The sequence below is a fragment of the Scyliorhinus torazame genome, chromosome 12, assembly GCF_047496885.1.
Source record: "Scyliorhinus torazame isolate Kashiwa2021f chromosome 12, sScyTor2.1, whole genome shotgun sequence".
NCBI lineage: Eukaryota > Metazoa > Chordata > Chondrichthyes > Carcharhiniformes > Scyliorhinidae > Scyliorhinus > Scyliorhinus torazame.
In genome coordinates this window covers 47,448,512-47,456,228 of record NC_092718.1, presented here as the reverse complement: position 1 = coordinate 47,456,228, position 7,717 = coordinate 47,448,512, and positions in this window count along the sequence as shown.

Here is a 7,717-nt window from a genome sequence, read left to right as displayed (position 1 = left end):
ATTTGTTATGAATTCAATTTGCTTTAAATTCAGACTGAAAGCATGACAAGAGGTTTTACCATATCAGCCTAATGTTGTTACAGAATTTTATCCTTGTAGGGTAGAAGACTTGCCAAAATAGGCAATTACCATCTTCTGTCATTTTTGCACATTCAGTATTAGATATCTATTGTTCTTTTACATTGTATCACATCCCTATTGTTCTTTATCACTAATTGCTTCCTACCTGAATGTTCTTATCACCTTCAACTATCTTTCATCTGTAGAAACCAGAAAATGGCATCACGCCTTACCAAGTGTTGAATAACACAATCAACTGTTAGTTGCAGGCGTATATCTCTTTCGCAGCTCATGTATGATAGCATGGTGGTCATGTGGCTGCACTAACGCTCTGGCAATGTTAGCTCATATCCCATCGCAGGAGTTGGGGAATTTAAATTCTATGAATGGATTAAAAAGCTAGCACCAGGAATGGTGACCATGGAATGACTGGATTGTGGTAGCCACCCATCTGCTTCACTTGTGTCCTGACATCCATGACCGATATGATCTGTAGGTGGCTTCTGACCCACAATGACGTGAGTGACTTTTGACTGTCTTCTGGAATGGCCTAGCCATCCACTCACTCGTCTCGAGGATAGTGGGTGGCTTGGTAGAATGCTCTTTCAGAGTGTTGGTGCAGACTCGAAGGGCCGAATGGTCTCCTTCTGCACTGTATGGATTCTATGGCTACAACAACCCTTTCTCCGAACCTCCATCCTCAATTTAGCAACAATTTTAAATCTGGTGACACCTCTTCTCTGAGCTCCTTGGTTGGATAAAGCAACTGCAGAACATCAATTTCACTTCACAAAGAAGCATGAGTTAAAAGTATTGCCATTTTGCACATATTTACAGTATCTTCATAAGGCTGTGACTCCTCCAGATCACTGGTTCTCAAACTTTTTCATCCATGGACCTTCTGACAGGGACAGAAGATGACCCATCGGTCCTACACCATCTGCTTTTGTTTGCCAAATAAAGCCTCGTCAGGATGAATGAGAAGAATGATGCTGCTTTTGGTGACGCACCAATGAGGTGATATCTAATTCCAACCTCAAGGGTCCCCAATCTCTTGCCAGATTCTATGGTCAGCTCATTTCACTTCTTTGTTTTCAGCCCCACTTAGTGCACTAGTAATTTGTAACAGCAACATTTTGATCTTGCCACACTATTGTTGCTGATGATTACAACACATTCTGACCATGCATACGCCAGTCTAATGTGTGACGAGGATGAGATTGATTGGTAAGCATGAGGGTTCTGGTCTGTTTTCACGTATGGTCTCGGCCATAGGGTTGCGCATCAGTGATTTAAATTTCGGACCAGCGTCCCAGAGTACCTGGAGGGCCCCTGCAGACCATCAGCTGTCTGAGAAACACTCGGCGGATTCTCCGACCCACCGCCGGGTCGGAGAATCGTCGGGGGTCGGCATGAATCCCGCTCCCACCGTCCTCCGAAATGTCCGGCCCCCCAAAATTCACCCCGGCATGAATCGCGCCGCCCGCCTCGGAGAATGGCGGGGACAGGCGCGACTCAATGGGCCCCGGGGTCACCCGAATTCTCCGGGCCGCGATGGGCCAAAGTCCCGCCCGTTTTTTACTAGTCCCGCTGGCGTGAATTGGAGTACGTCCTTACCGGCAGGATCTGGTGACGCGGGCGGCCTCCGGGGTTCTCGGGGGATCTGGCCCCGGGAGGTGCCCTCACGGTGGCCTGGTCCGCGATCGGGGCCCACCGATCCGCGGGTGGGCCTGTGCCGTGGGGGCACTCTATTCCTCCGCATCGGCCGCTGTGGTCCCCCGCGATGGCCGATGTGGAGACGAACCCTCCCGCGCATGCGCCGGGATGACGCCAGCAGACGCTGGCGCTCCCACGCATGTGCCAACTCGCGACGGCAGGCAGAGGTTCTTCGGCGCGGTTGGCGTGGCGTCAAGCCCCTTCCCCACCGGCCGGCGGGGCGCAATCCACTCCAGGGCGGGCCTAGCCCCTGAAGGTGCGGAGGATTGCGCTCCTTTGTGGCAGCCCGACGCCGGAGGTGTTCACGCCACTCCGTCCCGCCGGAGTTGCCCGCCCCGCCGATTACGGCAGAATCCCGCCTACTTTGAGAAGCACTGCACTAAGTATTAAACATAGAACATAGAACATACAGTGCAGAAGGAGGCCATTCGGCCCATCAAGTCTGCACCGACCCACTTAAGCCCTCACTTCCACCCTATCCCCGTAACCCAATAACCCCTCCTAACCTTTTTGGTCACTGAGGGCAATTTATCATGGTCAATCCACCTAACTTGCACGTCTTTGGACTGTGGGAGGAAACCGGAGCACCCGGAGGAAACCCACGCAGACATGGGGAGAACGTGCAGACACCGCACAGACAGTGACCCAGTGGGGAATTGAACCTGGGATCTTGGCGCTGTGAAGCCACAATACTATACACTTGTGCTACCATGCTGCCCACAAACAACCAGAGATTAGGGGCTGGATTCTCCAGGCACCCAGTTGTGTATTTCCCCCCGCTTGTCAATGGGATTTCGCATTAAAGCCACCCCACACCGCCACAGGTGGGGGTGCGCTGTGGCGGTAAAGTGAATCCGAACGACCGGAGAATTCCAGCCCAGATCGTTAATCTTTGTTATTAACCTTTATTATTGTCACAAGGAGGCTTATATTAACACTGCAATGAAGTTACTGTGAAAATCCCCTCGCCGTCACACTCTGGCGCCTGTTCGGGTACACAGAACGAGAATTCAGAATGTCCAAGCCACCTAACAAGCACGTCTTTCGGAACTCGTAGGAGGAAACCGGAGCACCCGGAGAAAACCCACGCATACACAGGGAGAACGTGCATCACCACACTGGGTCTGCGTTTCCTCCCCAGAGAATTCCAGAGCCCAGAAAAGACAATGGGCGCAATCTTCCGTCCACGGTGCGATCTTCTTTGGGAAGATCATGCCCATTATAGCACCAGAGCTCACCCCCTACTGGATTAACAGAGCTATTTGTTTGAAAGTTGAATTTATAAATGTCTTTATGTAATCGGGCACTCTACTAATATTGCCAGGCGACAAATAGCTAACTTTGTACTTACAGAACTGGTAACCAGCAGGTAAGCATTTTATTTTTATAAAAAGTACAATTAACATTTGCTTGTGTCATTGTAGAATTATGAGAAGAAAACTTAAATGGAATCTACAAAAGAGCCATCACATGCACAGTACAATTTTACATCTAGATTTTGCGCATACTTTTTATTCAGAAAGGAATAAATTATAAATCTGAATGGGCTGGCAATTACACAGTTGGATATTAGTACATGAACACATTCATTTACTTGCAATGGTCGGAAAATCAGGAACACATGGGCAGAATTCTATCGCTCCCCTCGGGTGGGGGGCTGGCAGGTGGTTGTTTTTTATTCAGTCATGGAATATGGGCGTTGCTGACTAGGCCAGCATTTATTGTCCATCTCTAATTGCCCTCGAACTGAATGGCTTACTCTGCCATCTTAGAGGTCTTTATTTTTTAAGAATCAAAAACATCGCAGTTTGTTAAAGAGTGTCACGATGGCACAGTGGTTAGCACTGTTGCCTCACAGCGCCAGCAGCCCGGGTTCAATTCCAGTGACTGTGTGGAGTTTGCACGTTTTTCCTGTGTTTGCATGGGTTTCCCCCAGTTTCCTCCCTGATGTACCATTAATCCACTGCTAGTAGATGAGAGCGAGAGAACATAGGCTTTATTACACAAGAACATTGCCTGCCTGAGATCGCTGTAACAACTGAGCGCCACCCCAAGGTGGCCGATCTATATACCGTCCGGGGGGGCGGAGCCAGAGGCAGAGCCAGGGTTCCAGTACACTACATGGAAAAGGGATCATATAACAGTACTCTACAGACAACTTATTCTGGTGAATACATTCACCACATTCACCCCCTGTTAAAAAAATTAAGTCCAGCGGGGGTGAAGTGGGGTTATCAAATGTTCAGTCTGTCTGGAGGCCGGACTGTCCTATTGGACCTCCTCAGCCTTGGCGGTGCGGCAGGTGCTGCTGACGTGGTTGTTGACTCCGGGAGCGTGTCGTCTGGAGCTTCGGGCCGGCGTGTCGGCGACGGTTGAGGAGTGGGGGTAGGCAGGGGGTGGTGGTTAGCGGTAAGGGGAGGTGGATGGCGGCAGCGTGGGCTCGGGACAGTACAGGAGCCCCGGGGGGTGTAAAGGGTTGGGGGGTTGGTGGTAGGCAAGAGGGTGGGGCGCGTTGGCATGGGATCCAGCAGGGACCAGGTCCCGGAGGGAGACCAAATCTTGCTGTCCGTCTTGGTGCGCGACGTAGGCGTATTGGGGATTGGCGTGCAGCAGCTGGACCCTCTCGACCAGGGGGTCGGTCTTATGGCTCCTCGTATGATTCCGGAGAAGGACAGGTCCCGGAGTTGTCAGCCAGGATGGAAGCGAGATCCCGGAGATGTACTTCCTAGGGAAGACAAACAAACGGTCGTGAGGGATCTTGTTCATGGCTGTGCAGTGGAACGATCTAATGGAGTGGAGCGCGTCGGGGAGGACATCCTGCTAGCGGGGAATCGGGAGACTTCTAGACCGAAGGGCAAGAAGGACGGCCTTCCACACCGTCGCGTTCTCCCTCTCCATCTGCCCATTTCCCTGCGGGTTGTAGCTCGTAGTCCTGCTCGAGGCAATGCCCTTACTGAGCAGGTACTGACGCAGCTCATCGCTCATGAACAAAGTGCCCCGGTCACTGTGGATGCTGTGCAGTGCCTTTATAACGGTGGCCGAGGTCATGTTGGGACATGGGATAGTGAAGGGGAAGCGGGAGTATTCGTCGATGATGGTCAGGAAGTATATATTATGGTTGGTAGAAGGGAGGGACCCTTTGAAGTCGATGCTGAGGCGCTCAAAGGGCCGGGAGGCCTTTACCAGGTGGGTCTTGTCTGGCTTGCACTCCGCACAGACTTGGCAATCCCTGGTCATGGCTCTGACCTCCTCGGTGGAGTAGGGCAGGTTGTGGGCTTTAATAAAGTGGATAAGCCGAGTGACCCCTGGGTGACAGAGGTCAATGTCCGAAGTCGGTCGTCTTGCACGCTGGCGCATGTGCCGCGGGACAGGGCATCTGGGGGCTCGTTGAGCTCCCCAGGACAATACTTAATATCGTAAGTATAGGTGGAGAGTTCGATTCCCCACCTCAAGATTTTGTCGTTTTTTATTTTGCCCCGTTGTGCGTTGTCGAACATAAAGGCAACCGACCTCTGGTCGGTGACGAGGGTGAACCTCCTACCGGCTAGGTAGTGCCTCCAGTGCCGCACAGCTTCCACAATGGCTTGCGCTTCCTTCTCGCCAGAGGAGTGTCGAATCTCGGAGGCGTGGAGAGGTCTAGAAAAGAAGGCTACTGGCCTGCCTGCCTAGTTGAGGGTGGTGGCCAGGGCGATGTCTGACGCATCGTTCTCTACCTGAAAGGGGACGGACTCATCCACCGCGTGCATCGCGGCTTTGGTAATATCGGCCTTGATGCGGCTGAAGGCCGAGCGGGCCTCAGCCGTCAGGGGGAATATAGTGGCTTTGATAAGTGGGCGGGCTTTGTCCGCAAAGTTGGGGACCGACTGGGAGTAGTAGAAAAAGAGCCCCAGGCAGCGTTTGAGGGCCTTGAGGCTGTGGGGAAAGGGAAGTTCTATGAGGGGGCGCATGCAGTCGGGGTCGGGCCCTAGGACTCCGTTTTCCACGGCATAGCTGAGGATGGCTAGCCGGGTTGTGCGGAAAACGCACTTCTCTTTGTTATATGTGAGTTTGAGGGACTGGGCGGCCTGGAGGAACCTTTGGAGGTTGGCGTCGTGGTCCTGCTGATCATGGACGCAGATGGTAACATTGTCCAAGTACGGGTATGTAGCCCACAACCCGTACTGGTCCACCATTCGGTCCATCGTTCTCTGAAAAACCGGGATCCCATTAGTGATGCCGAAAGGGATCATGAGGAAGTGGAAGAGTCGGCCGGCTGCTTCAAAAGCAGTGTAGTAGAGCTCTTCCGGGCAGATCGGGAGCTGGTGGTAGGCAGACTTCAGATCTACTGTGGAGAACACCCGGTACTGTGCGATCTGGTTGACCATCTCCGCTATGCGTGGGAGGGGGTACGCATCAAGTTGCGTGAACCGGTTAATGGTCTGGCTGTAGTCCACAACCATCCGATTCTTTTCCCCGGTCCTGACAACGCCACTTGTGCTCTCCAGGGGTTGTTGCTGGCCTCGATGACATCCTCCCTCAAGAGTCACTGGACCTCCGACTTGATGAAAGCCATGTCTTGTGCACTGTACCACTTCCTCCTGGTGGTGACGAGCTTACAGTCGAGGGTGAGGTTCGCAAAAAGCGAAGGGGGGGCGACCTTAAGTGTCGCGAGGCTACATACAGTGAGAGGGGGTAGGGGTCTGCCGAACTTTAGCGTCAGGCATCGGTGACTGCATTGGAAGTCGTGTCCAAGCAGTAGGGGGGCGCAGAGGTGAGGGAGGACATACAGTTTAAAATGGGCATACTGAGCGCTCTGTATCGCGAGGTTCGCGACACAGTACCCCCGGATCTGTACCGAATGGGATCCGGAGGCAAGGGAGATTGTCTGGGCTGCGGGGTAGATGTGGATGGAGCAGCGCCTTACCGTGTCGGGGTGGACGAAGCTCTCTGTGCTCCCGGAGTCGAAAAGACAGGGGGTCTCATGCCCATTGACCCGGACGGCCATCAACGAGTTCTTCAGGTGTTTTGGCCGCGACTGGTCGAGGGTAACTGCACAGAGCTGCGGGTAGTCTGCGTGGTCGGAGGTATTGGGGTCGTAAGATGGCGGCCTCCACGGGTCGCACGTGTCGGGCTGGGTCGGAGACGGAGACGAAGATGGCCGCCCCCATCGGTCGCACGTGTCGGTTGGTGTCGAAGATGGCGGCCAATATGGCCGCCCACACGGGTCGCGCGTGTCCGGCTGGGTTAAAGATGGCGGCCCTGACAAGCTGCATGAGGCGGATGACGGGTCTGAAGAGGGTGGTGCCGGCAGGCACGCAGCTACATTGTGGGGTCTGTGGGCCTGTGAGTCCGTGGGTCGGGGCTGGTACGCTTTCGACTTCGGGGCTTTGGATCGGGCCAGACAGACTCTGGCGAAATGTCCCTTTTTGCCGCAGTCGTTGCATGTCGCGGTGCGGGCTGGGCAACGCTGCCGGGGGTGTTGGCCCTGACCGCAGAAGTAGCAAGGTGGTCACCCGGGCGGAACGGGCAGCCACGCGGCACATGCCTGGGACGTAGTGGGGGCTGGCGGAGGCCGCGACGAGTTCGCTGGGTCTGCCGGGAATGCGCTGAGGCTCTGGTAGGCCTCCTCTAACGAGGTGGCTAGTTTTACCGTGTCCTGAAAACAGATCAGGCCCTGTTTTCCAGCAGTCACTGCCAGACATAGTTAGACCGGACCACAGCTACGTAGGTGTCCCGGATCATCAGCTTCATGTGCTCATCAGCCTTCACATCCTTGTAGTTGCAGTTGCGGGCGAGTAGAGTCAGGTTCTCCAGGTACTCGTCCAGCAATTCCACAGCGCGTTGTCGGCGGGTAGTGAGGAGGTGCCACGCGAACACTTCGTTCACGGGCTTCACAAACTGTCTCTTTAGAATCGCAACTGCAACGTCGTATGCGGCTGCGTCCTGAACCGTACCCGAGATT